At 37.1% G+C, this 21,718-nt stretch overlaps 1 protein-coding gene across 1 annotated transcript in view; it reads right to left on the reverse strand.

The window, feature by feature from the left end:
• Positions 1-20,678, reverse strand: part of LOC140146278 (uncharacterized) — a 47,440-nt gene extending 26,762 nt beyond the window's left edge. Inside the window, exons 1-2 of the mRNA XM_072168067.1 lie at positions 20,561-20,678; positions 18,941-18,985 (exon numbers count right to left, since the gene is read on the reverse strand). The gene's annotated coding sequence lies outside the window, so the exon portion shown is untranslated. The remainder of the gene's footprint in view (positions 1-18,940; positions 18,986-20,560) is intronic.
• Positions 20,679-21,718: the final 1,040 nt, after the last annotated feature.

A 21,718-nucleotide genomic window follows, 5' to 3' on the forward strand; every position in this document is an offset into this window, starting at 1 on the left:
TAAAAAAAATGAATTGTTGCAATTGCTCACAGCAAACTCAAGTTATACTCATTTGAATACAACCACGCATTTTTGTAGCTGCACACGGTTTAACTTCCCAAGTAGTAAGTATAAATACCTATTATATTGATTGGTAAGGCGCGATATTCAAATGCAAATAAAGTTCTGTGGCAGTGTGGTTTCGATCAATAATTTCTACATGTTATAGGCTTCTTTTTAATATGAATTTTACCTCATTGCACTACATTATAATAAAACGGGCCAAATGACAACATGGCACCACAATGTACCGCACGGGAGCGCACGTTTCTGTCGACGAAGTATCATGAAACTAAGAGTCTCACTGAAGTTCAGCGTCTTTTTCGTCTCCAATTTCCTACAGCTAACCGGGTTCCATGTAAGGGAGCAGTATATAAGAATGTGAACAAGCTCAATGTACATAGGACACTAAGGAACAGACAGCCGGAAGTTTCAGGCAGACCACGAACTCCCGGCACGAACTGCATGCTAGATCACAAGTGAACATTGCTAGAGTTAGACATGCGTTACATCAAGACCAAAGATCAGCTCAATCTTTTACCCAACATTCCCCAATCAAGCTTCTGCCGGATCGTTCGTAAAGACTTGAATGGTACCCCTACAAACTATAGTACTGTCATGGACTTTGTTGAATAGTAATTAAAAGCAAAAGTTGTCTTTTCAACAATAAATCCTGTTAGCACTTTGCTGATTCGTCGAAATTGAAATGGATGAAAATCAATCAGCTGTGTGCAGCTACAAAAATGGGTGGTTGTAGTCAAATTAGTATAACTTTAGTTTGCTGTGAGCAATGGCAACAACTCGTGTTTTATTTAGACGTGTAGAGTTTGCTCTTTCCAATGATATTATCATTTATAGCAGATTCCTTACAGATATCTAGTTACAGCCCCTCAAACACGAGTTTACTTCTTTTTGACTCAGCCTGTATTTACCTATTTAACAGTCGGGAATATCAAAATATGTACAATTTCTTGCCCGCTTTATTGCAAAGCCCTTTACAAGCCAATAAAGGATGCAAGGTCGGATTTCTTCAATGATAAACGAATAAACGACACATTGTAATATTTGCCGAGGAGAACGCCCCCAATGTTTCTGATTTTTACACGATTTACAAAATTCTGATTTTTACATGATTGAGTAAACTAACATACACTGTAAAAGTAAAAGCTGTAGTTGTGACAAAATCTGAGATTTTAAATCATACTGCAGTTACTGTCCGTTTCCCTATACACAATACACAGTGCTCTCACCATTGACGCGCGACCTTTACAAATAGTGTATGTTAGAAGTATAGGCATTTGCCTAGTTAACATCACTGTGTGAAAAATAACCGGCCAATATTTAAAGTATTTTCCAAACTTCTAGCAAATATATTTCTCTAACATGACCTAAAATTACAGCTAGGTTAGATGTTCAGAAATAGTCGCACTTTGGTAAAATATGAGTGAGGGCAAGGCATAGCTAGACAACTCCCCGTGTTAATTGAATGGAGATTTGACCGAAAATATTGGTAACGGACCGCTCACTTCTGAAGGATGCCACAAAAAAACACGGTACAAGCTACATTTAAAGTATTCTCTGAAATTCTAGAAAATATAGTTTTGTAACATGTCCTACATTTTAGCTAATTTAGGTGTTTGGAAGTATTCGCACTTTTGTGTTTTAGGAAGGATATGTAAACGACAGATAACACCAAAAAATATGAAGAAATTATTTCCAAACCGTCTTAAGTCAACAATCATTATGTTGCTCATTTTCAAGAATGCTGGTTAACAATAAGCAGAGTATTGTCTTATTTCGTGAACAAAGGCCCACATACAAGTGTTACCTTGCGTTTCCTTTATAATCGGTTACCCAACTGAAACTATAATACCAGCTCATTGCGATACCGCACAGATAAAACAGAAACATGTGTACAACCAGAGAAGATCTGATTTAATCAGTTGAGCTGTTTTCAATGAGTGTTATCTTGGTTTAATAGCTTTTAATGGGGTTTAAGTCCTGCAAAGGTCGTGGTGAATTCTACTGTAGACATGACTGCGTCATGTCAAATACAAAATCACTACGATGCATAGTAGAACGCGTACACGATGTTCATAACACTTTACGTCCATGGAATCGACGTCCACGTCGATCGACAGAGTCACACGCATTGGCTACAGCATGCGCTGGAGTTAAATAGTGATTTTCGTCACTAATTTTACGCGATGTTCATAACACAGTACGTACATGACGTGGGGGAGGTCATACACACATCAAAGGACCGCGCTGTTGAACGACCGACGGAGTGACACGTATTGGCGACATCGGCGCTTGTATTAAATTCCCATCTTCTTTGCTTTACCTCCGTTGTTCAGTTCAAAATTAACAGGGGACATATCTGTTAAACAATAAATGCTTGCTTTTTATGGAAAAGAAATACTAATCTATATTTAATGGAAATGTTACAATATGGATTTAAGCCGAAAATAGACATTTGTACTTATTATGTCACGCTCTCGAGGACTCGCATGCTCACTGGAAAAAAACCCTCAAAAGCGGTATTACGTGATCCATAGTCTCGTCCCACACTATTCTTAAAAGAAGTTGAGTTTTTTTTATACCACCAGGAACCTCTGGTTATATAATGTTTGTGTGCTCTATTAGATCTTGCAGATTGACATAAGGTTAAATATGCATTTATGATCTATTAACAGAAAGAAATTACAGTAGTCTGTGGAACGATGTAATATAAATCATGCAAAACTGACAAACGCAAATGAATAACATCATGTAGGAACCAAAATGGCCACTAATTACGCTTATTGTCTAGACCTAAGATACAGATCATCTTAGTTCGTGACGTAATTCTAGTCGCCCTTCCCATTATTCAAAGTTCCCTGAATGTGTGCGCATAACTCATTATACCAATCACAGATTTTAACATATGATCATATTACCAGCTTCTTGTTCTTAATCAAAGTTCTGTTGCACTCAATGCTCCGGTATATTCGGTTTCAAACTTGTCCAGCAAAGTTCACTGGAGACATAATTGTCTGCCTACAAATCATTGCACAGATGCAATGTCCAAAACTTCACCATTCACTTCCTTCTTCCCTCTAGTTAGAAGGTTCCTTAGTCCAAATGTTCGCTAGTCCGAAGGCTCCTTACATGTAGTCCGAAGGTTCGCTAGTCCGAACACGTAATTTACCGTTCACTAGTCCGAATTATGAAAAAGGCTCGCTAGTCCGAATATCGGGTTCTCTAGTCCGAGGTTCGCTAGTACGAATAATAAATAATGTTCTCTTGTCCAAATATAGAATAAGGCTCGCTAACCCTAACCTTAAACCCTAACCCTAACACTAACACTAACCCTAACCCTTATTCTATATTTGGGCTAGAGAACCTTCGGATCCGGATTATCGAACTTAATTTGAACGCTTTAACTTAATCAGGGAGAAAGGTGGCCGAGCGGAACGGGCCCCGACTCATAATCGGAAGGTTGCGGGTTCGAGCCCCGGCGAGGCCATCGTATTGTGCTCTTGAGTAATGCACTTTATCTCGATTGATTACTCCTCTCCACCCAGGTGTATAAATGGGTACCGGCATTCTCAAATGCTGGGAAGGTAACAGGCTCGCTGTGGAGGTGTAGCGATACGCTATAGCAACATTACATAAAGGAGTTTGGCCCAATCGCCAATGAAAGAGAGATGGGCACTCCGATCACTGTTTATACAGGATCTCAGGCTCTTTTACCTTTACCTTTACCTTAGTTTGGTTTTCGGACTAGAGAACCTTCGAACTAGCGACCCTTCAGACTAGAGAGAGGTCACGCAATTTCCATCCAAACTGCATGTTCCAATTTCACTGATAGACGTGTCCTCTCATAAACCAGACCTCAGCAAATCGAAGGGAAAAAATTTGGGACAGATGTGCCCTTTTGGCGTACTCCAAACCACCTTCGGTCTGGAAGCAATAGAAGCTCCTATGTGCTTTTGGCCCCTGAACATGTTTAAAACAAAACTGCCAACAGGTTACATAGGAGGTTCTGCTTTTAGCATGTTCAGGACCAATGACACATAGGAGGTTTTTCCTGCACAACGATAGCAGCCCTTCATGCACGCAAAATAATTGGTTGGTTTGCAAGTGCTCTTATCTGGGAATACATAATAACTGCTATGTAATCTGCCTCGAAGACATGTTTACATTTTAAAGACATTACCATATTATATTGTCACACTGCCTGAATTTCTCGAAGATTACCAAACTGAAATCATTCCCATTTACATTCTCATTACATCGTGTTATCTGTGAATCCGCAAGATAATAATAGATCTGACTAATTATTGCGATTACATGAGAGACGATTCCCATCTCTCATGAAATGTTAATGAACAAGAACATTGCTCAGGGTATAATATATATTATGATGATCAAAAAAGTAGGGGGTAGATAAAATCCCTCGAGATTATTAAATGAATTTGCCTTGTGACGTATATTAGCAATGCCTCACAGAGTCAGAGTTAGGTGTCCTTCAAATTAAAAGAGGAAAATCTCAACCTCATCCAAAAACAACCTTCTCCCTGGAGACGTTTTCTTTTATTAGCTAGAGACAAGCTAGAGACAGGAAGTCCGATTCACGAATTGCACAAAATGCGTCGTTTGTTTGATGAAACGGATTAGAAAATGAGAGAAAATAAAAAGCACTTATTAAACCAAAAAAGAATCTGATCGTGAAGAGAAGGGTCAAGAAAAGCCAAAAAGAACAGTCATCCAAGAGAAGCAAGACAGTTCACCAACAACCAACTCATCCTTCATAAGGTGGGGATCGCCTCAACATACTCAGTTTCAGTTGACATCAGAATCAGGATCCAGCACGTCCGCGTGATTGGATTGGGTTACAGCAGGGGCCTTATTCGTGATAAATATTAATACTAAAGACAGATTTAATATAGCGCCTAATGCAAATGCCTCTAGGCGCTTTACACAACCAGAAATACTGCTATGATGTTCACAACATAGTAAGCCGATCGACCTTAAAGCCATATGATAACAATATTATTTCATTGTATTTTTTTTTTCACTGCCAGATATGTCCTCTTTTAATGTGGACCTAAACAGACGAGGCAATACAAAGAAAATAGCTATTTAATACCAGCACATTATGTCCCCAATGCGAGACACTCAACACTCAATTTGATATTTCACGACTGCCCGCACGCCATGTACGTACTGTGTTATGCACATCGCGTACGCGTTCACCTAATATTTCCATCGTAATAATAAAATGACGGTTCCTACGGTTTATTCAAAATCTCGGATTTTGACGAAACTACAGCACTTCAAGTCTTGATTTTTGCAGGGTATGTTATTTTGCTAACGTATATAACAATCGTTGTAAAAACAGAATGTTGAAAAATATTGAGGGCGCCCTCCTCAGCAAATGTTATAATATGACTTTAATGTTATAATATGACTTTAATAACGATCGGTTGACTGATACACGTGTTCACGATCAGGGCGCGGGAATGAAAAAGCGACTTTCATTCATTATTTTCATTAAGTAGGCTGAAGTTCAAATCAATAATAGACACTAACATTTTCTGTACAAAATTCCCGGACAAAATTAAACTCTAATTTTCTTGGTCAGAAATTTTACAAGTTTGTTTAAAGTGAATCACTGATAATTTACATTGCTTAAGTGATTAAAAAATGTCGAGTCACAAAATAAACCAAAGAATAAAGAGTTATGAAAAGTATAGGAATATAAATTTACGTAAGTAAGTACATGTGACCGATACCAAAACAAGATCGTAAAATGTGCAGGTGGCGACAAGATTCTGTCCAGGTAACAATAAAAATAACAATTGAAAGCCATTGAATCTCCTTTGCCATTGTCATGAATTTGTCAGCGTAATTCGTCATTGACAGAGTTCTCACGAAAACTTCACGGTGTTGCATACACGCAAATTAGCTCTATTCAATTTAGTAAACTTGTTATTCTCTCATGGTCCGTTGCTAAGGTAAATTTAAAGATCAGTGGGTCTTTTGTTACCATTCATTTTTACCGACTGGCGAGTGTACTTTTTGCTGATCGGCTATGTGTTTTCTCACCAGGTTTATATTTAAATTGAACAGAATTAATAATTTAAGTTTCATAAAGTTATAATGTGCATTAACTCCTGAAGGTACAGTCCACTTTGGTTCCTGCAAATCGCATTAAATTATTGCCGATAATCTGAATTAAAATCTAATTTTATAGGTTTATGGGGATATGTATTTACATTCAGTGTAAAATATGGATACATTATACCCAGAGCATTATACCGTTGTTAATTTGTTAACATCGTGGCTACTTTACGAACAAACAAAATGCACCAAGTTTTAGCTCTGTCCCGATTCACCCATGCATGTAAAGTTCATGGTTAGTTTTAGGCATTGTTGTTAACGGATTTTTGGTACGAGTAAATATTTGGATTTCAAACCCTGGTTTACACAAACAATCACTTACATCTTGGCTTTCAGTTGTCAAATCATAATGATTATTTGTACATTTTAATATCATTATTAATAAGTACAGGCACAATATCGAATTGGTAGCCGGCAAAATGTACCAAAAATATCTCAAATAAGAACAATATCAAGATATATGAAATTGAAAAAAGAAACCAGTAGAAGGGTCCAAGGCCTCAAGAGAAATATATCATGTCTTCATTTGAATAGTTACTCTAGTGTGTTTGTATTCAAAAGTGGAGGGCATTTAGTGTGATCACCAAATTTATTGTTGAATAAATCACTATTCTCTGATTTAAAGGCCCATTCAGTGATTTGCTCATCCGGACGATCGTAAAAATCATCAAAATTCAGATTTTGGTACCTTTGTCATTGTCATAGATGTGCTAATATAGCCTGCGAGTGGTTCAACCAAAAGCGGCGTATTTAAGACAAAATAAGACATTTTACACGAATCTGTAATATTTAGATACTGACAGTATCTAAATTAGCTACATGTATTTGAATGGGGCTTCGACTTCGTCAGTACTGCCAAATTTTTGCCAAATTTGTCATTTCAAAAATACAAAATGACAATTTGAATGACTTATCCTTCACTCTTAAGGAATTTATATAAAAAAAAAATTTCACACTTGCGCTGGGATCACTGAATGGATCTTTAAATAAAAAACAAACAAGTAACAAGTAAACAACTGCTCCTGGGAAGTCAAACTGTTCAGTACTTATTAAAGTACAATTTTCAGACTCTACCAATTATAGCATTCAAACAAGCATACAGTAGTGACAAAGTCAACATTGCCGCACCTAAAGTCTATTCAAATATTTTATTATTTTTTCTGTTCCTTTTTCACACATAAGTAAGCAATGAAATCACACGGATTACGCTCTTATTCAACTTGTGAGCATAGGTCATAGGTCATGCACATTTCGTCACTTTACTGCATATTAACAATGGTCATAAAATTGTGTATTATGGTGATGTAAGTTCAGTTGCATAACAGATTGTGGTTCCTCCCGGGGGCGTTGACATGTAATATTGTGGTACAGGTATGTTCTTTCTTGGTTCCCAAGCTTGAGCGCCACCCGGGGGTTTTCCAAACACCCAAGAATTCATGATTGGATTACTAGTATGCATACCTCATTTGATAGCTATATCAGGTACAGCCGGTAGTCTGTGACAACTAAGTATAAAGTGAGGCAGATTTTTGCTACAGAAATTCAAAGGCTATCTGCTCATGTATATTGACAGACGCTAAGGGTTGTTTTATCTTTTCAGTTTCCGTAAGTCTATTCAATCAATCAATCAATCTTTATTTCATTCAAAATACAACAATACAATAACAGCAAAACAACACATTTGAATGAGGAGATGCTCAGAAGGCCAAAAAGGCCTGAACAAGCACCCTTAACCTTAGCCTAAGTTTCTTAATTTGTCTAATAAAATACAATTACATACATACAAACACCCCCTACCCTCTTTCATACATTCATGTAGAACGAACTAAGCAGGAAAAAAATGATGAATAAAGAACATGCAGAATATAAGTGTAAGACAAATTAGGATTTCATAACATTTGCTCACGTATATCGCACAAGAAAGCTGACATTTTGTGAATATAGTATAAATGCTAAGAGATCAGTTAATTTTAATCGATTTTTTGTTTTAAAAAGAGAAAAATAAAAATAAGTAAATCCAAACTAAAAGGTATTAAGTGTACATTTCTATAAGGTTTGTTTTAATTTGGGATCTAAAGAGTTTTACTGATGTAGCCGTTTTGGCGCATCTGTCAATCGAATGCCATTTTCTTGGCCCGGCGGTTCTTATTGTTTTGTTAGCAAACTCTGTTTTTGTAAGACAGATCTTGTAATCTTCAGCGTTTCTAGTGTGATACCTGAGGTGATTCCTCTGCTCAACAAAATAACTATTGAAGGCCTTTGGTAACTGATTGGTATTATACTTGTACATAAAAGTGCTTAGTTCGAGATCATACTATCATAAACATTAAGCAAATTGTAATTCTTGAAAATAGGGGCTGATATGAGTGACTTAAAAGTGACTATTCGATATCATTCTAAGGGCTTTTTTTTTAAGTTTGAAAATCTTTTCCAAATATTTTTGACAAGTATTTCCCCATGCTAAGATACCATAGTTTATGTAAGGAAGTATTAAAGTACAATATAGTGAATACATTATTCGCTCGGGGACAAAATGTTTCAGTTGGTTTATTACACCAACACCTCTAGATATATTCTTTGAGATGTTGGTAATATGAAATTTCCAGGTTAAATTCTCATCAATTGTCACTCCAAGAAATTTGGTCTTATTCAACCTTTCCAGGATTACATTATCTAATATAATATTTTTAGTAACATTGTACAATACGCGTGATGTTTTGTGATTTGTACCAAGCACCATATAATTAGTCTTGCTTGCATTCACTGATAGCTTATTAGCCTTAAACCAATTATTTACTTCTTTTAATTCATTGTTGATAAGATCGTATTTGGACACAATGTCCTTATGTGAATAAGTTATAGTAGTATCATCGGCAAACAAGACAAATTTTAGAAGTATTTATGATATCATTAACATACAAAATGAACAATAATGGGCCTAGGATGGAGCCTTGAGGTACTCCACATATTATATCTTTATATTCAGATTTACAAGAATTGTAATACACATACTGTTTTCTATTATGTAAGTAATCTTTAAACCATTTTAAAACGTTTCCTCTAAAACCATAATGTTCCAGTTTATGTAATAAAATACTATGGTCGATAGTGTCAAAGGCTTTTGACAAATCTAAGAAAATCCCAACAGTTGTCTCATTGTTTTCGACAGCATTACTAATTTTGTCAATAAATTCCAAGATAGCCATATAGTTCAGATACGAAAACGAAAGGGATTAAGTAAGTTTACTGTAATCCGACTTCATTGTTAACTTTGAAGTACCAATCAGCTTATTTCAATAGAGGTATATGCCTGTGTCAATTAAGGTTGGAGAGTCAAGATTATGGTGTTAACACCGGTGTTTTTAATGGTCTAGCGCCCCTCTTCTTTGACATTGTTAAATTGATTCACATTAATATGACAAAAGGCCAATCCGAATGAAAAGGTCCAATTTTTGTTCTGTAAAAATGTTGAAAATAAGCCCTTAAATCACAAATGGTCCGCTTATGAGCCTGTTGCACCCCCAATGCACCTGAGGGCCACAGTGTCGCCTTTCCCTCGTATCAATGTCTATCTCAAGTATCCCCCCTCCCTTCCTCCCCCTCCCTTGCACAATTTATCAGTATGATCCATGACTGAAAATAAACTCTACAAAAATAAACATTTAAAATAAACCCGAGTCTTGCATAGCCCCAACCAATTATCAGATTAGCTTGCCATATACGGTTGTTTGATGTATATAGAATTGGCTTCATTATTAACTAATTGCAAACTATAGATGGCGCTATTTATCATAAATCATATTTCTTTATTTGCAAGGGGTATGTGATTAATACTGCCATTAAAGCAGCTGGAATAGGAGAAACAAGCAACAAGGACATTTTATAAACATATTTATCAAACAATAAAAGGAGTTATTTGTATTAAAAGCTTGAAAGAGTAATTTCCAGTTACTAAATAGCGCCACCAATTTTGTCATTAATAGATACATTTTATATCCGAAAAGGCTTTAAAAATGCTATAAAAGTGAATAACTTTGTAAAAGAGGGGAAATTAAAGTTGAGAATGACTCAAAAGCATTTGTATACATATAAAATTTGGTTGTACATGTTTCGTTTGAAAAACTAATAAATGATCCCATCAAACAATCGTGCATTGTTACGATACGAATGAATAGAATAAATTACCTTTGCTCCAATGCAATTCTTTTGCATTGCATTTCAATATCAAAACATGATTACCAAATCGCCACTTGTACGCGCCTGATTGGGAGATATTTGGCTATTTCAGACGCTCGTTTCATGCATCGCCAATATGAAAGACTTTTGCTTATAACTTGGCAAGATTGTTAATTATATTTCAATGCAATGATGATCAAAATCATTTTTACGAGCCACTCACGGAAGTGCATATACACCAAACACAAGTCAATTGAAGCCGTACAATTTACCGCGAATTTAGGACCGTAAAATTTAGACTCTTCTTTTGGCTAGATTAGCATCAAACCTCTCACATCAAGGTTTCATGTCAGAAATTAACATAACTTACCAAAACGAAAACTGAAATTCACCAGGCTTCAAATTATCAGTAACTAACAAAAGGCTATAATAAAAGATTGGTCACACCTGGGAGGCTACCACTTCAGAATAACAATGACTTACCAAAAGGGATACGGATACGGAAACAGAAACTGAAAAGATAAAACGACGGTAAGGCAAATAACAGACCAGGCCACTCCCACTTTCATCATGTTCATAGAAGAAAGAGATTAAGGGCTTGCCGTTTAATAACAAAGCAGAGGTTTGGTGCCGCCCATATGGGGCTCATGATTCGTACTCGTGTTCTCGTGTGAAAAATTATCAATCCGCACTAATCAGACATAAAGCTAAGGTACTTGGCTCCCGCCATGTATTATTGATTTTATATATAGGTAAAGAAACGCACACAATATTAACCTTTTTTGAAAAATGGTGGACATAATAGTAATGTGCTCCAACCTCCTCTCTTCTTCTACGTTCCGATCCTGTCCCCGTCTTTCTCCTCTCCTCCCTCATCTCATTCCTATCTTTCATTCACCCCTCTCACTCCCCCTCTCTCCTAAGCAATATGCAAGCTTTATTATTATAATTATGGTCAATGATTGATAAATAATAAACATCTAGTATTCTAGGCAGAATCAATTTTCAGATTACCATTCGAAATATTGTTACGCGAAAGAATGGAATCAATTATTTTCGTTTGAATGCAATTCCTTTGTGTTGCATTTTACCACACACGCGAGTTTGAAGCTGTATTTGGGCGACATCCATTCCCCGTTTCGTCTCCGTAGATAAATCATTCGACCGATCTTTGTGTGATTTCACGCCCAACTACACCTACTACTTCTTGGCAACACTGGTTGCTATATTTCGATGCTAGACTATTTCCACGAGTACCTCCCGTCTAGGCGACACACAAGTCAATGAAGCCGTGCAATTTCTCGCGTATTTTGGGCATTGAAATTTAAGATACTTTAGGGGAAGGTTGGCGTAGCTGTACGGGCTCTGCCTTGTAATCGGTGGATTGCGAGTTCGAACCCCGGCGGTGCCAAATCAAATCAAAATCAAATCAAATTTATTTATTTCCATATACATCACACATATCTAAAAATTGTACATCAAAACAAACAGCAAACAAAAAAGACAATATGGAGGAGTTGACCGGAAGGCCAATGAGGCCTGAATAAGCCAACCCCTAAACAAAATTCGTTGCAAAATAATAAGAACAAAATCACATGAGACCTAACATGCAAGGCCAATAAAGACAAGACAGACAGTGCCCAGAAAAAAAATAAAAGAAAAAAAGTCATTCGTAAACTGAAATCACATTTCGTTTAAGCTGATTACGAAAATGTTTAACGGATTTGCAAGTCTTTGATTTTTTATTTATACTGTTCCAAAAAGTGGGTCCAGTAGCTCGGATGGAATGATCAGAGAATGCGTTTTTATTATTTGTCAAGTTGTGTGTCATCGTGTTGTACTCTTGGGCAAGGCGCTTGGGCAAGGCGCTTTACCTTACTCGCCTCTCTCTACCCAGGGATGAAATGGGGAGCTGTTATGAATATTGTCCATTGAGCGCCGCCTAAAGATATGAGCAAACCTTGGGCATTGTATAATGACAGCTGACATATTCTAACGACAGCGGAATAAATCTAAAGCGCTTTGGTACATGTGCACATGTGAAAGGCGCTGTACAAATACCAACATTTTTTTTTACATCTATTACTTCTTTTGTCTAAATGAGCACGTCACGTGCCCTTTCACCTCGAGTTATGAAGTCAGAAATTTGCACAACTCACGAAACTGAAAACAAATTTCACTTCCTTCAACTTGTTAGTGAGTGAAAAAAAGGCTAGAATAAAAAGATTGGTCACACCTAGGAGGCTAACATTTCAAAATAACGATGTCATCCGAAAGAGTAAACGACAACGAAAACAGAAAGCGAAAAGATAAAAAAGACCCCAATTAACTACAGTGTCACAGCAATGCACCAGTGTCTCCAAAAATGGTTAATGTCTGACAGGTGGCATGCCCGATCACATGTTGACATATCACGTGATCGGGAAATCACATGAGTCAACTTTTTTAGATTCAAATCGGGTTTACATAGTTAAAATTGTCAACTGTACTCGATTATTAATTTTACCTTGGTTAATTAACATATCTTTTAAATGCAGACAAACGGTGTTTGCTGCATTTTTATCTATTGGGATTCAATGAAATGTTTGAACAGAATTCTCTCAGCAGTCGGGGTGCCGTATAGAATACTTTAGATGCTACAAAGTCACGTAAACTGAAAGATTACGCGCACTAAATTGAATAATTACATTACTTTTGTAACGAAATGCATTTAGCCCAACATAGAATAGTATTTGAAAATACGAGATATCATCATTCTGTCGAGTCAAGTTCTGTCTGTAGACATATTGACGCCCTCTGGATCATTTTGATAATAATACGCTATTTAAATAACAATTGGACACATGTTACTTTCAGATTGCTGCTTCCAGAGTATCTTCCTTGATATGGGCTATGTGGTCAGTCCAACATGACAGGATGCAAAGAAAAGAAAAGTGAAGCTGGAATGGTAAAGAAACCAGACAATTGTAAGAAATCGAGGCGAGGGAAAGATTAGTTGACACTTCTGGTTGTTTTTTCTGACAATACTACATTATTTAACTGGTGAGTCCACATCAGATTAGTATAACAATACCGCTACCAATACCGCTACCAAAGATCAGATAATACCACGTTGTCAAAAACAATAAGAGGAGTAAAGATCTAACCCAAGCCAACGCTAATTAAAGTACAGATATCATATTTCATTTAATAAAGTAAAGCTAGGGTAGCTTTCCCCGCCCTTTCTGCATAGACGGTTAATACAAACACTTGTAACTGCAATCGGAGGTCTCGGGTTTAACCATCTCTAGTGGTTCCACCCACTGGCTGCTCTTTCAAACTCTTATACTCCTATCTGACAGGTAAATAGCACTTGAAATCTGTTCAACTGCGTGGGCAACAACAATAGGCTATTCCAGTTGAAATCCACACTACCCCTGTGAAAGTTTTAGTAATACCTTCCACAGGGGGAGTATGTTTTTCAAATGTAATTAGTCGGAGTTATTGATTTTGCAACCCATACTCCCCCTGTATTATGGTTGTACCTATATTTACCTTAACTGGAGTAAGTATTTCAAATAGAAGTTACTCAATTGTCTATTTTATTCAAAACTCATACTCCCTCTGTGGAAGACTTTAGCTAAATCTTGCACAGAGGTAGTGTGGATTTTAAATGGAAGAGCCGAATGAAGCTGCTCACCTAGATGAAAAGAATTTCACTTGTTATTAATCTCCCTGTCATCACGTCTTTACTTAACCCATGATGACACATAAAATTATGCTGGTTTCATACTACCCTGCCGCTTGCCGCTGAGCGGCGTGGCGCACTCGCATTGCAGACAAACGGATACAATTAAGGCTTGTCATTGGTTGAAACGCTCTGCTGCTTGCTGCAGCGGCAAGCGGCAGGAAAGTCTGACGGGGGCTTAAGTCAAAAGATGTGAACTGATTTGTTTAATTATTACGATCGAACTATTAGTCGAACGCGTACGCGATGTTCGTAACCTTACCCATAAAATACAGTAAAATGTGGTAACATGTACGGTAAAATACGTCAACATACGGTAACATTTCATTAAACGTACGGTATTTGTTATCACTATATTTATGTTAATTTTTTTTAAACCGTCGCGTCGGATATATTTATTTTTGAGAGTTCGTGTTTTCAACAATGTGCAAAGTTATTATTCGCTTGAAAGAATTTCAAATATTAATTTGAATGCTAATTGTATTCGAGCATAATAATAAACAGCAGTGTGAGGCAGTTTAGAATTGTACAATGTTTTAAATCCGTGGGTGTTATGAAAGGTCACAGCATTGCTTGTATTATATGCTGAATGAGCAACACGGTTTCCGCCCTCATGGAGTACACATAGATTTGGACAAAGATTTGGATACCACCAACCCACACCTGTTGTAACATTGACATGGAGCCAAGATTGCATGTATGCGTTATGTGGCCCATACACGATCAATTTTATTGATTCAATATTGTGGACCCTAGAGGCAGAAGCGGATACCAAATTTACCATTATGCACTATTAATGTTCGTGTGTACATTGCACAATGGTAGATTTTGTATCCACTCTTGTATCTAGGGTCTTTGATATTGATCAATCAAATTGAACATATATGGGCCCAGTTACTTAAATTCTTTTCTCACAGCGTGAAGGTAATTATTTCATTATATATCATGAGGTGACACACTTTAGACTGCTGCCCTCATTCGTCAACCATCTGGATTGACGACTGAGAAAACTACGTGGAAAAAAAGTGGCGGACTTCTGCAACCAGATTCTGGTTGCACATGAATATTAAGCAGGTTGCAAACTTTCATTGAGACTGCGCTGTTGTGTCCAAGACCGATTTTTGTTGTTTTTAGAACTTCAGAGCGTGATCTTGTCACAACGGCGCAATACATATAGCGCGGTACACGGGCGTCGCTAGTCAGTCGCGCTAGGCGCAATAACCAAAGTCGCAAGCATGGCTCCACCACAATTTGAACTGCAAGATAATCAGTCGTCACTACGAAGCATAACACAGTACATGCGCAGTGTAGACGGCTGGTGGAATAAGTCTATGACACACTTACTCATTTGCATGGTACATGTTTTAAGATACCACTAATGGCGTCATAGGTGTTGCATATAGGAAGATGTTGCAGTCCCCCTTGGTTCCCCTTAGGAGCCAAGAGTCTCAAGTTGGGTCAAGATCTAACCCGTTGACTCGGATCAGTCTTGGTCGTTTGGTTCTGATATGAATGTCATCCAGAACCTTACCTTCGGCTCCCTATCTAACATGTCTAACACTTTCACCCTTTCCAATTGTCTCTGGCTCCTGTCGACGTGCACCTTGATGGCTGATTTGGAACTGACTGCTTTTTATTCAGTGGCCTTTTTTCACGCCCAATCTTACTAAAGGATGCTGTATACAACATCAGATTGCTTTCAGGTTTATTTCTGTTGTTTGTTAAGTTACTTGGCCTGCTTATAATGTTCTCTGGCTTGACGACTGTCCTCACATCCGCAGAAATAAACGCCTACGTAGGCGTACCGAGAAGCCTTCCACGAAGGGCAAGGTGACAAAAAAACGACCTTTTCATTAATATTTTGGGAGCTGTCTTTTTTCTGTTGTTGTTCTAGCTTTGAATGAGCCCTGAACAATGTCCAGTACTGATAGCCATTGTCGTGTATTATCACTTTAATGTGACTTAGATCTGTCATCAGACTCAGTATCAACTCTTTCCGCTCTTTATAAAAGGGTACTCGCTGCACTCAGTTTGTTCCACGGGATGATACAAGCTCAAATTCAAGCACTGATCCATGTGAGTAGGTTGCGGTGAAATTGAATGTCACACATCCGTCATATCCGTCACACATCCGTCAAATTCCTCGCGCGTGAATTTGATATTAGATTTGAGCCTGTTTATATGATTGGTTAATTCCTAAACGTGTGTCGATTGAACTACACAGAAGGTATCGTCCACATAACGTTACCAAATTCCAGTAGAATGCGGCAGACGCTAGAGCAACACTTTCAAAATGTTCTAAGTAAAGCATTTGCTATCAGAAGGCTACATGGGCTGCCCATCGCACAGCCATCTTTTTTGCTGGTAATCTGTCCCCGAAATACAAAGTATGTTGTGTTTGGACAGAAGCTTTAATAACTGTTGTTTCACACTAAGGTTTTTTCAGCACTATCAACTTCCCAGCTGTTTCCTTTTAAACAGAATGCTTGATCACATTCAGGGTGTCAGTAACTGAGATGGATGTAAAAAGTGCAGTGACATTAGATGGTATCAAAGATTTATCCTCACGTACAACTTGATCCTTGTTCTGATTCACAAAACAGACGAAGGTCGAATGTTCTTAATAGGATGCAATGTTTTACCGATTAGAGCTAGAGGTGATTATTATGTCCGCGACAATGCGTGCAAGTTCATTAGGTTTCAAATAAGCACTAGTTCTATTAACCTTGATGTATGTTGCACTGCCAATGGCTCCACAAAACGGAGTACATTATATACTTTTATAGACTTTTTCAAGACTTTATAGGCTTGATTGTTCCAGCATATTACATATTAAAAACCACACGCATAAATATGCATGTTTTGACTTTTGTTCCATTTTAGCACTAAGGAATAAGATTGAGCTGTATTTTATTTACAAACAGAATGATATTATTTTGTTTTATTAAAAACATCTGTATTCACAGTATAGCTATTTGTCTGACAACGGGAGTAAAGCTGAATTTATACTCAATCGCTTTTGCAGAAAAGCGATTTTCACGCATGCTCAGTGTTTACTGACATTTCCAGAGCGTCGAGCCGATCAATCGATTCAAATCGCTGAGGCAAAAACGACATCGCTTTTGCAAGTTGAAGAAATCTCAACTTCCCAGCGATATCGCGTGACACGTGAATGCGTCAACCAATCATATATATACAACCAACTGGATCTATTATTTTGCTAATTAACTTACCTTTCTCGATTATTAACTTTTGGTGATAAATTAATTCAAAACAATAATTATTGATAGCAACTGATGTTTTAAAAATGTATTTTGTGGCATTTAGAATATTTTGATTGTCGTCTGCAATCGCTATCGCCGTGATAAGTATAAATGCAAAAGCGACGAGCGATGCATCGCAAACTTCCAAAAGCGTTCGAGTATAAATTCAGCTTATTAAAGTCTATTCTTGGCTACAAACTATAGGTTACACGGGTCAATGGATTGTCAAGGTGGAAGAAAATACAATGTGCATCGCTTGTGTTATTCTCTATGCATACATATTACTGTTGTTATATTGTGCAGTGAAATTTTCTTTCTTATTCATCTTCTATGAGACCAATTCATAATCCGCTGAGTTTTATGCAGAATATTTTTGACATAGAATAAATTGAAAACAATATTCATTCATACTTTTTGGACATAAAGAATGTACCAGACAAAGTATAGTATAACATAAATAAAATATACCCCAAATGAAATGAATGCGATAAATGCATGGCAACTTACTGAGTTTTGAAATTGACCAAAATCACCAAACCGAGTTAAAGGTGAATAATCGGCGATAACACCTTAATATATGTGTCCGTACACCACGAATGAGCCGTAAAGTCGGCAAATTGTATTCTGAGTTACAGTGTAAAATGTGCATGAAGCTAGGTCGTATTCATAGGTACCTCAATTTGGTGCGACATGTATCTCATTTTGATAGCGCCGGTCAAACACCTTTAAAATCAATCAATAATCCTATTGCTGAAGATGATAATAAGCTTCTACATATGTCTATAGAACTCTCTATTATAAAGTAGCTCTAGTCTTTGTTTGCTTTGGCTAAATCCTGTTCAAGTGGTGGGTTACAAAGCATTGTATTTTGTCTGGGTATGTATAACCAACAATTAACAATGAGAGGTCATTCCTGAACCTCGTTGACTTGGGTATGATTTGAAATGACCGCCAATTGTTACTGTTTGATATTTATTACCAGCAATGTGGAAAAAGAGACACACGTAGAGCCGAAAACAGGGTACCATTTTGTTGAAGGAGCAGCGTTCAACACACCATAACTCCGCATAACGGGGCTGACATATGGTCGCATCGTGTATTCGCAAATCAGACCGATTAAAAGAGTCGCAACGTACCGTCCTGGCATGAAAGTTAAACTAGGGCCGCACCATATGATTTCCATGGGAAGTAGGGATAGGAGTGGGTTTTTTTAACTTCGACCATTAATGAGACAAATGTTGAGTAAAAAAGAGATCCATTTCACCCCATTAATGAGTTAAAAAATTCCTACACCCAACTCTGTATAAAGGTATATATTCACATAGGCCTATTAAAATAAGAATTAACAATAAATTTGCCACCGAACATGCCGAAGACGACCAAGAAAATAATTCCACGCCTTCCGTGGCCAAAAAAGAAAAGAAAAGAAAAGAAAAGAAAAAAAAAACCCAAAAGAAAGATATCAACCCAACCCAAATACCCGTCACCCTGAAAATCTAATGGTGCGCCCCCGTGAACCTTTAAGTGAGACCCCTATTCTACATTGTGAGTTGGGATAAATTCTTACCTTGAAACTTCGTTGAGAGCTGTCGGCTATATCGACGCGTTTTATCTACAAGAGGAAACGTCAATGTACTTATGTACTCTGTTGACAAGTGGAACCATGAAGGTATCGACTTCGATATTTATGATCCTGTGTCATATACTGGGGTACCCAAAAGGTGGTTTTGTTACATTTTGATGTGCAGCTTGGATTTCAAAACACTGTCTCTTGAGTATTCCTTCACTTTAAATAATTAGGTCTTAAATTGAGGCTTAATTTATTCTATATTACTCATGTTTTTAACCTGTTTTAAAATAATTTTTAATACGTTTGGCATGGAATGTGCCAAGGGTGGTTGAGGATTAGGAGGAGGGATTCGTATCGTAAATTTGATCTAAGGCCCCCATTAAAAATTTGAATCCAGCTAAAAAATGTGTAAATGAACTCACAGACAAGTAAATAAATACAGAAGGTCATTTAAAAGACTAATACTTGCTCAGAATTATTGTAAATGTGGAAAAAGAGGTGGGGTTAAATCCCACCTAGTTTGTGATTGTTTTTGCCCGCACTCTCTCATTTTTTAACCGATTTCAATAAAAAAAAGGTGTCAAAATGCTCAGGAGGATGAACCACTTCAAATGAGACGTGTAGGTAAAATGTTTGAAACATTTCATTTTTTACTATGTAACACAAAGGTACCCCAGGTTGTGACACAGGACCTTATGCTTTAGATAGTATTACCATCTTATTGGTCTTATGTTTTTGTCCGGGGACGAAGCCCCCTATTTTCGAACTTTTCCCGGGATCTTTATGTCTCTCTTTTGTAAGAGGACTTTTCCACCTTGGGATTTGATTGCAGAGAGGGAGTTTGGCCCGTTTGGTCAAATGTGTGTTATTTTTTGTTCTTTAATATCATATTTATTGCATATTGTATATTTTTATGTGAGCTTCACAGCAATTCAGCTTTTAGCTGCTAGTGTGTTTGAACAAACCATGAATAATAACAATAATATAATTATAAGATATATAGATACTATTATACAGATATTTTCGATAAATGATAAACATGTGGAATTAATGGACTGTTATTGTCTTTATTACACTAGCCGGTGTTCCTCGAGACCATTATTCCGAAGGGTCTTACTCCGAAGGTTCATTACTCCGAAGAGTCATTACTTCGAATTTACAACAATAAGGCTCGTTAATTCGAAGGGTCAATACCTTGTTGCAGTCAGAATTCAGTCGGCACCAAACTGGTGTTGAATTGTATTGTGTTGTAAACTTTCATCATTCTTTTGTCTACGTGTAACACGGGTGATGGAATCCCCGCCAAGGCCACATCATTTCACATTTTGGGTGGGATAGACCTAAGGGGGGACCCAGCTATGGCTGCCATTGAGGTGTAGGAATGCGTGAAATTAGATTCATCTATATACAGCCATGCGTTACCATGATCATAATTGGCTGCGACGTCTTTGTCATTCACTGCATCTGTCCCATAAATCTAATACAATAATGGAAAGTGCGAGGGACCTTTTGCAAAGAGTCAAAGACCTTAACCGCTGGGCCACGATGCTCTCAGTTATTATTGATTATTGAAAAGAGTACGAGTAGGTATACCCTCTCCACATAGTATATACTCACCAAAATTAACAATCGTCGTATTCTGTTACTTTACTTTCCTCTGTCAGTTCTTTTGGTATTGAATCTTTCCTGGAGAGAGGCATTTGAAAGTTCATCAATTCTGTCATTCCTGTATAGATTAAGTTTATGGTCGTTTTAATATGATATTGTTCACCAGACTCCAACCATTTTGCTATGTGAAAACAAATAAATCAGGGTTAGCTTTAAAGTGTACACTCTGTCGGATTGTACTTACATAGATCATGCTATGCTATGAGTGCAATGAGTGCAATGCACTTTTTATGGATTGCTCCAACAAACAGTAAAATTTACTGTTTGAAGTTGAGAATTGTTGAGTGAATTTTAGGTCGTAATGTTGGGAAAACTGCTTTTTTCTGAATTTTCTCCAAAAATCTGGAAAAGATGCAAATTCTTCATTGTTATTAGCAAAATTTGCATAAATATCCAGAATTGCACATATTTACTGTACTTTTGAACATATGAATAATCGAAAATTAATTATTTGAATCTCTTTCTCGTCAAATTTGATATATTTTGGGGTATGTAATGTATTCGGAATTGCAGTCGGATATGATCCATACCCAAATCAATATCAAGTTTCCACCTGGGGAGGAGGTATTCTGAAATAAGCCCGGTAGAAAAAAAGGTGATTGTTCAAAAAAATTCGCTATAAAACAAAACATTGATCAGCATAGGACTATTAAAGTTTTATCTTAATTTCAAGGAAAAACCCGAACACATTTTCTTACCTTACCATTCTTCCATCAGATATTCTGGAATAGTGTGGCACATCTGCGGTAAAGCGGAAATAAATAGCTAAATCAAATGAAATAAGCATGATACTGATACTTTTGTATTCTATCTTACAGTGAATTAAACGCGCCATATAAATCCATTGGGTATTTGTTTAGTTTATTGTACAGAGACTTACTCAAGGCAAATCATGCAGAACATCAAGTGGCCGGTATAGGTAGACTTCACGATCAAGGGGGCCGGGCAATGAGCGATAAAAAGGGGTGCTCTTTCATTCAATACTAATATAATATGCATAAGGTAGATTTTAAAATTGTAACAATATTATCATTTTCTTACAGCGCGAAATCTCACTCCTAGACACTCACCGTTTCAGTATCTGAATATCCAGCCAGTTCAATTTCA

Source organism: Amphiura filiformis, chromosome 2, assembly GCF_039555335.1.
Source record: "Amphiura filiformis chromosome 2, Afil_fr2py, whole genome shotgun sequence".
Lineage (NCBI taxonomy): Eukaryota > Metazoa > Echinodermata > Ophiuroidea > Amphilepidida > Amphiuridae > Amphiura > Amphiura filiformis.